This window comes from Aquila chrysaetos, chromosome 24, assembly GCF_900496995.4.
Source record: "Aquila chrysaetos chrysaetos chromosome 24, bAquChr1.4, whole genome shotgun sequence".
Classification (NCBI taxonomy): Eukaryota; Metazoa; Chordata; class Aves; order Accipitriformes; family Accipitridae; genus Aquila; species Aquila chrysaetos.
This window is the reverse complement of record NC_044027.1, coordinates 2977904-2986479: the sequence shown is the minus strand read 5'-3', so window position 1 is coordinate 2986479 and position 8576 is coordinate 2977904. Positions and strand designations below refer to the sequence as shown.

The following is an 8576-nucleotide window of genomic DNA, read 5'->3' as shown; positions in this document are numbered from 1 at the left end:
TAGAGCTGCCACCACTGGATTTTACTGCAGCTTCTGGTTTGCACCTGCACTGCGTGCGTGTAAACGAGTGACTTTGCAGCGCGACTCTCTAGCCGCACACAGGGCTTGGTGCGAAAAGAGCAGGGTTAGGGAAGTGCATCTCTGCCCGCCTCTGCCCGCCTCCCACCGCAGTCCCACCAAACCCACCTCCCCTTCTGCTCCCACACCAGCTCAGGGCCACAAGCACGAAATAAAACCCATCTCTCGGAAGGGTATCGTAAAACTGGTTTATTACAGCAGCTCCATAGCTGCTTCCCTGCATGCTCGTACAGTCGGGCTGGGAAAGTGCTTGCTCCAAGTGCAGACGGAGAGACATACAAACGACCTGCAACAGCGCGGTGCTTCCAAAAGCAGGGCCGTGGCAGTCCTGAATATTAACCAGCAGGAGACAGATCAATAGGCGAGTCTCTCAGTGCAAACTGCAGTCATGATATGCATCTATAATTTATAGTACAATCTTGTAAACTAGATACGTTACAGCAGAAGCCATCGGGCTCGGTGTATTTACAGCTCCAGGATACCTGGCAAGCATTAAAAGGAAACGGTCTCCATCGTCTCCACTCGGCAGAGGTTTGCTGATCCCTTCCCACGGTGCTCCCCGAGGACACGGCACTGCTGGGATGCTCCTGCACCCCCAGGAGCTGCCCCAGTGTTTGCCAAGTACCCCCGAGGGGGGCAGGGAGCAGCTGGGGAAATGCCCCCGTGGGCCGGATCCTGCCGCAGGGCTGCCGGGAAGGGGGAACATCCCGGGAGATGATGGGTGTTTTAAGAAAACCCTCCAGGAAAATGATGCTCTGCCCCAGCTCCCTTCCCTCGTGCTGAATTACCCGGCCAGCATTGCTCATTAGCATGTAGCCCGATAATTACTCAGACAAATGTGTTTTTCCATCTGACTTCAAAAGCCTTTGGCTGCAAATCTTACTGATATCGCAGGAATGAAAGGCGTTGTTGTGGGGCTGATTTATGGTTTAAGTACCACTGTGCTCTTACCCACATTGATCGCATTTCCAAACACTGGTAATTTGTATTACGGGGTCTTTTGAAGAACCAGCTCAGAAAATGAGGAAGCTTGTCATATACCAAAAACCCTGATCTCCAAACGTCTATAAAATCCATACTCTAAAAATTCTTATAAATATTTTCTCTAGCGTAGGAAATACCATAGGAAGTGATCTACTCTGTGCGTAGATATGTGCGCTTATTTACAAATGCCACATTTATTTTCTCAAACGTACAGTACTGCATGGGAGAGGACGCCTGCCTTGCCGAGGATGCTCATTTACCATCCGCCAGCACGCAAGGCTGACCTGGTCTTCTGTCTCTCCAAAGTAGAGAAAAGTCATTTACTGGCATCATGAAAACAGACTAAAAATAGCCGGTTTCTATGGCTACTGGGGCTGGGAGACTCCTGAGGAACATGTCTGGGTAGGTCCCTTCGTGATGAAATCCAGACAGTGGGATAAAAGAAAAGGACAATAAAGAGAGGTTTAATGCTTTGATCCTTGTTAGGCAACATTAGGGAGATGCTGCAAGGACGGTTCTGTGCCTTTCCCTCTGCTTGGTCGTTGCGCACTTCTGCGGGGATCGATACAGGTTTATTAGGGGGGAATTAGGCAAATTTATTGGATCGAGCAAAATCCCAAAGCAAACACTTAAATTTAAGCAGGGCTTTGTTGAGTCAGGGCTTCCTTAGTGCGTGCCCCCTGTAAGCCTGTCTTTGCCTGCTTGTGCTTGTTGTTTACGTGCTTTTGCATAGGGATGGGGCTGAGACACATCTAGGAGAAACCTGCATGGTGGGGTCCAGTCCAAGCTCATTTCTGTATAATTAATATTTTTGTAGACATCTCAGTATACAGACTGTCTCTCTGGATTTATACTGGCATAAAACAAAGGTTGAATTTGACCCGTATCTTTACACTTGTAATAAACTCCTGAGCAGTGATTAATCCCTAGAGGTTTAAGTCCACGAGTGCACTACTCGCGTGGTCACCACGCATTACAGGGGGACTGTGCAAAAACAAAGTTACATTCAAGAAATGCGCTTTGTGTTTCACCGACTTTCTTTTTTTTGTCCCAAAGATAAATCCAAAGGTCCTCGCCAAGGACAGCACTGGGGCTGCAAACCCTGAATTCAGGAGGCTGTGCTGATGTGCAAAAATAGGAACAGAACAAGATCAGCATTTTCCCAAAACAACGTGAGCTTCCTGGTGCCCACCTGGAGCTGCCTGAAACTGTCTGTACTTTGTCCTCAGAGTAACATGCTGAAAAATGTGGTGTTTTGGGGCAGCTACAGAGACCAGTTGTTTTTTGAACTATGGGAAGACAGATGCACAGGCAGGCGAGCAGGCACGGGCTGGGAGGATCGAGCCCAACCATGAACTGGAGATTTTATCAGGCTGCCTGAGATATTTCTCTGCGCAATCCCCCAGCGCTGGCTAGCAGGAGGGCAGCGGGTCACCACGGGAACGTCGAGCAGCTGGAAGAAAATCCTGCCTGCGCGAGGGAGGGAGGATGGCTTTGACCAGGTGATTTCTGAAAAAAAAGAGGCATTTTTCTCTTCGTTACCGCCTGCGATGCAGAAACTGCCCTGCCTGTAGCAAACACAGCTCTCGTCTTAAATCCAATGCGCTATGTCAAGCTGCTGCTTGCAGGGTGTTTGGGTGGAAGCCGTCTGTCCTGCTGCAGAGCATCTGCCTCAGGATCACCGGGGTTATTCCCTGGTCCTTTTTCATATCCCCAGCAAAACCTTTAAGAACATGTAACAAGACAAGAGTTCAAGCTGCAGCTTTTTTTCTTGGCTTCCCTCCTATAACTTGTGTGTGTACCCTTCCAGCTCACTGCACAAATATTTCTTCATCCCAAATCGGCGCAGCACAAGCTCCCCTGGCAGGACCACCTCCGTCACCAGCCCGTCTGCCGATGGAGGCTGCACCCCTCGCCCCCGCACACACACACATGTTTTGGTCCCCAACCCGGCTATTGTCATGCAAATAAACATCTGTAGGCTCCCCTGCTCCCAAGTAAGGGAATATTTACAAAGGGGCTACACTGCCTATCTTGGAAGTGAGCCTGAGGCGGTGCTTTGGTTATTTTGATCATTAAAACTGATTTTTCCTGACACTCCAGCATCAGCTCCAGACCCTGAACCCTTGGTACGGGCAGCTCCTCGTTTCAGACGATGTTACTTCTCCATCCACAGAGCTGGTGCAGGGGTGTCGCTGGCTGCTGCCGGCTTCGCTCCAGCCCTTTGGCACTGGAGGAAAAGTCGGGGCACACGGGAAGGGGCCGAGCCGTGGACCAAGCCCCCTCCAAAACCCCGGCGGGGACCTGGCCAGGGCAGGCACTGGCTGCAGCCCGTGGTGAGAGGGGCCTCCCTCCTCCGTGCATCCCACCGTCTGCTTCGAAGGAAGTTGGATGCTTTCCTTAGTGTAATAGGATTAAAGAAGGATTATTGCTGGTGGGAACAAATGCATCTTTTGGCAGCACGGCTTCTCCTCTTCCTGAGGAGGGATGGAGGTGGAGGGTCTCTCCATAAACCCTGGGAACCCACAGTACAGATAAGGCTCGTGTTGTAACGGGGGATTTGCAGGGAGCTCAGCTGTACCCTGAGCCAGCTCTGTAACGGAGAGGAGAAGTTACATCTCGCACACTTCTGCTGCACCCTTTTCCCCAAGGATGCCTGCGAGCAGCCAGGACACGGGCGATTGTGCAGCCTCAGCTTCAGGCTCACTGCTTAGCCTTGGGGGGTCCCTGCACCTCCCTTCCTCTCTCCAGAGGACGGGAAAGCCTTGGAAAAGCACTTGGAAAAGCACTGGACGGACAGCTCCAGTTTACAACTCATTGCCACCCATACAAGTAAGATTTATCTACTACAGTATGGCTCGGGTGCAGTTGCTTCTGGAGTGGAGAAGCGAAAGCAGGGTGGAAGAATCAAAGGCAGTCTGAACTTGGGAGGGCAAGAGGAAATCCTGAACAATAAGCAACCTCTTAGTTTATAAAAATGCCAGGGGTTGTGCAAATGTGGAGGAGAGAGAGACAGGGAGAGAGTGTTTGTACTGTGACAAGAGCTGTCAACTTCCCAGGCTTCGCAGTCTCAGAAGCATACGCTGTCCTATTAAAATGCTGCCACTGGAAAGAGAGGAAAAAAACCCTGTTTGCTTTTGCCCACTGCAAATTTGTCAGTGGAAGCTGGCTGGGCAGCTCGGAGGGGCGAGCGGCACGGGGCTCAGCTCTTGGCAGGTTTGCTACAGAAAAGCGCCAGGCTGGAGTCTGGTGGGAAACAATGTGCAGATGAAAGGACCTTCAGCCATAAATCTAGAGGTCAAGTCATTATGATGGGGGAATCAAAAAGCACCACAAGCCATTTATGAACACAATAGAGGTCAATCCAGGAGCAAACCATTTTGCTCGGAGCCATGGTGGAAAACATATTGTTGCTTTGAGAGCTACATCCATCCAGGGAGGTGGGAAGTTCTCTTTAAAAATAACTGTAGCTCAAGCGCTTTAACATTCATACTGCACTTGGTTCATTTATTCTGTTTTCAAATGAACATATAATAGGTGTGGGTGAGTGTCTGCCTGTCTCAATTGTACGTGCTACATTCATTAAATACCTGGCTTGGGAACCCCTCACTGGAGACAGGAATATTCAAGACACAAGGAAAACCTGACCAGGCACAGAGCTGCCGCACACACACACAGAGCGTGTGCCGTGCGTGCACAACGTGTGCATAGCACGAGCACTGTGTGTGCACCGTGTACAGCGTGTGCATAGTGTGTGCACAGCGCGCTGCGTGTGCGCTGCGTGTGCGCCACGTACAACGTACGCCCAGCATGCACAACGTGAGCACGATGCGTTTCCAGCAGAGCTCCCAGCTCATCCCAGACCAGCCTGGGGGACTCCCACCACAGCCGGGAGCCCCTGGAGCACCATCCCGTCATGCACCAACCTCATCTCCAGGGCTGCTCTCAGTGCAACCCCAGCCTCCTCCTAGACACGAAATCTCGGGGTGGCCGTTAGCTACACATCTTTAGCTGCCAAACCATGATGGATCTGTAATCCAAGAGGTTTAGCAGCGAAGGTTACACAGTAATGAACTGGGCCATCCCCCCTCAACCCCACAGTAATAATTCAGCTTTTGTAAAGCCTGACTGAGCAAAACTGCCCATGATTTTCCCCAAACCCCTGCTTTTGATGGTCTCCCTGGAGCATGCGCCCGCTGCCCGAACAGCCCCAGCTCCCCGCGCTGCGCTCACAAGGGTGATCCCTGCTCAGATCGTCATTAGCAGGGACCCAACTTGTGTCCCCCCCAGGAATGGGGCACCATCAGCCAAGCCAAAACGCGGGTGAATCGGCATTAACCTCCGCTACCCTCGGTGCCTCAGTGAAGCAGCTCCTCCTGCGCTGCCTAAGTAAAAGGTTGCTGCAGCCCCAGAGGTCCCAGAGGAGACATCACAGCCAGGACTAACCACAGTATTTTCCACAATCTGTGCGTGCCAGGCTGAAACCTGCTGAGCTCGATGGTGACAAATGACAGGGAAGCCGGACCGTTCTCCTGGCTGGTCCCTCGCAGGGCACCTCACGTGCCACCGCGTGCCCTCTCCTGTGCCGAAACCTGGAGCCCAGCTGGGAAATACCCGACTGGGAACGCTCGCCCAGGGACTGCACCGCTGGATCCCACAGCTCACAGCCCTTGGGCTTAAAGAGGGGAAAAAGCAAAGTACCCCGAGCCTCCCGACCCCAGGGACTGACGCACAGAGACCACATGCAGTCCAGGCCCCCGTGCCCGGTCCCGGCTGGCTGCCGCCTCCGAGCTGGCTCCGAGCAGCATATCCCACACCAGTCAGCTGCTTCCCACCACAGCCCAGACAACAGGCGCCCAGCAGAGAGGATTTAAAGCTCCTCAGCTGCACCTTGTGTTATTGGTGCTCCTGGCCAGGCTCAGGTTTTTGTGCTAAATCCTTTGGATAAGAAAATAAAATAATAGCCTTGTTGGTTCTGGATGTTGGCTGAGCCAACAAATCTCCTCCGAAGGGGAGCTGTCAGTGGCAGATACAGCTCTGTTTGCCGAGTGCAAATTTGGTCTGGGAGCACTGGGCAAACCCTGGAAAGGTCAAGCCAGTTAATCACAGGGGGAGGATTTGTTCTCCGAGTGTGCTCATTTGCTGTGGTGGGGGCTCCTCGGGGGTGTCAATCCGCTCAAGTCAGTACCCCCCGTGATGACGGGCATTGGGCATGGCTGTCCCTGAGCATTTACCCTTTCCTAGGGGCTGTCCCTGCTGCTCCCCAGCACGTCTTGCAAAGGGGAGCACTGGGGCCATTGCAGCCGCTGGTGCCTGAAATGAGATCTCGAATGCCGGGTGCATCCAGGGACGGGGAACCGGGCACCGAGATCCAAGCAGCGGTCCCCAAACCCCGGGGGGACCCTGGCTCACCAACACTCGCCAGCTTTCCAGCGCACAGAGCCTGGGGCTGTTTGGAGGGTATCTGAGCGGGGATGTGTGCCTGAGACACCTCCGGGAAGGCACAGCACGCAGGGAGCTCCCGTATGGCTTCAGCGGTGGGTGGGAAGGATGCACAGACAGGGTGGGAGAGAGAGGGGGGTACCACCGCGGGAGGGGGCGGTGGGGGGAGCAGGACTAACCCTGGGGGCAAGCGGCTCCTGCCTGGCAGCCCCGGGCATTGCTTTTTGCCCCAGGCTCAGGAGGTCTCCATATGGAGAAGGGAAGCGCAGTACGGAAGAATTTAAGGATTTCTGCTCTGGAGGACACGTTTATGCTAGAAGTGTCCCTGGAGTGAATCTCAGGTGCCCTGAGCTCAGGGATTTTGGCCCGTTTGCCAAACAAGAACAACCTCCCGCTGAGCCTCGTGGCTCAGGTGGGTGTGCAGGGGGTGGGGGTCCCGTGGCACGAGAGCTCCCAGCCCGCACCGGTCACACAGGGAACAGTGTCCGAGCAGGGTCCATGTGTCTGGTGCCTCCAAAACGCTCTGGTGTGCTGCACCCACGGGACCAGGCAGGGCAGAGGCATGGAGAATGGCTTCTTGGAGTCACAGACATCAGCTTGAGATAGACTTTGAAAAAAAAAAAAACAAACCCAAAACCAGCTTGGTTTCGACGTTCACCCAATTCTGCAGCAGCAGGACAACTTACCAGCCAGGGGCCAGCCTCTCCGGCACTATGACTCCAGGAAGGACAAGGTCTGGCCCCGGCTTTTGAAAACCCCTCCAGGTCTGTCCGTTGAGACTTGTTGGAGCAAGGGCAGGTCAGCTAGCTCAGGAGGGAAATCTCTACCCCGCTGGGACGCAGGGTCCCTCCGACACTGACTGTTCGGGTGCTGAGGGCTCAGCACCCGGCCAGGCTGGCGGTCCGGTCAGAATTGCTGCAGCACCTGAATAACTTCCACAGAATCTGTTTTTGCCTCTCGGCAAGGTCATTCCCGTGCTTCAGATCTCCCCCGGTCACACAAGTATCTGGGAAGAGGGAGGGGAGAGAAAAATGAAAGAAGCTGCAGGATAAGTGTGTTAGAGCAGATTAACCAGCTCCCCCCGCGCTGTCCCCAGCCCACTGCCGCTATCAATGAGCAAAACCATTGCTCAGCCCCGGGCTCCCCTACCCCTGCCAAGCACCATCCCAGGCTCATCAGCTCGGCCGAACAGCCCCCCGAGACACCCCGAGACAGTGCAGGCAGAGGGTGATGCTGGTCCTTGGAGAAGCGAGAGGAAAGGAGGCAGCAAACGTCCCCCCAGCAGTCCCGGCGTACCGAGGGGAAGGGGACGGAGTCCCGAGGTACGGCTCGGCAGGGCACACGCACGAGTCTGCTGCTCACACTGCTGTCTCCTGCTCCGCGCTGGACTCTTCTTTCTTCCTCTTCATCTTGCAGAAGCCATGGAGCCCGCAGAAGCAAGCAAAGGTGAACTGGGGCATCACCTGGAGCAGGAGAGGTGTGGGAGCACCGCCGGGAGACCTGGATGGGGACAGGGAGAGGAGTCAGGGCAGCTCCTGCAGATGCACAGGGGATGCACAGGCAGGATGGAGGGCGTAGGACAGATTCCAAAAATCACAAAACTGGAACACCACCCTGCACCGGCACACATCTCCCTTCCCCCTCCTTCCCCATACCCGAAGCCCCCAGCCACGCGCTCCCAAATTCCCCACCCAGCAAAAGATGAGGAGATTAAAACTCCCCCCACCCAGCCCCTCTCCTCAAAAGCAGGGAACAATCGGGACAGACGTGGGGACAGCTTGCAGCGCCTAATGCATATTCGAGGGCCCGGGAGGTGAGGTGCCCTGGGAGCGCCCCGGCACAGAGGCAGCACCAGCGGTTACGGCACAATGAGGCACAGCTGAGAGCGGAGTTCACTCTCTTTGTGTCCGTTTTCAACGGATAAAATAATGCCCCAAAGCACAGCACACATTACGGCCCAACAGCTGCAAAATGTAATTATGCAAATGAATGCTGGTGGGTTTTTTTAAAATAAATAACAAATATGCACAGAAATACTATCTGAAACAAAACCTTCATTTTCTCCCTACTTT

General features: G+C 54.0%; 1 long non-coding RNA gene across 5 annotated transcripts in view; it reads right to left on the bottom strand.

Moving 5' to 3' along the window:
• Positions 1–252: 252 nt before the first annotated feature.
• The window catches only part of LOC115335270, a 36468-nt gene continuing 28144 nt past the window's right edge, over positions 253–8576 (bottom strand). For 4 of the 5 annotated variants that reach the window (XR_003921403.2, XR_003921406.1, XR_003921404.1 and 1 more), the window contains exons 2-3: positions 7801–8004; positions 253–7510 (exon numbers count right to left, since the gene is read on the bottom strand). This is a non-coding gene — a long non-coding RNA (uncharacterized LOC115335270). The remainder of the gene's footprint in view (positions 7511–7800; positions 8005–8576) is intronic. The other variant, XR_003921407.2, reaches the window with a different exon arrangement.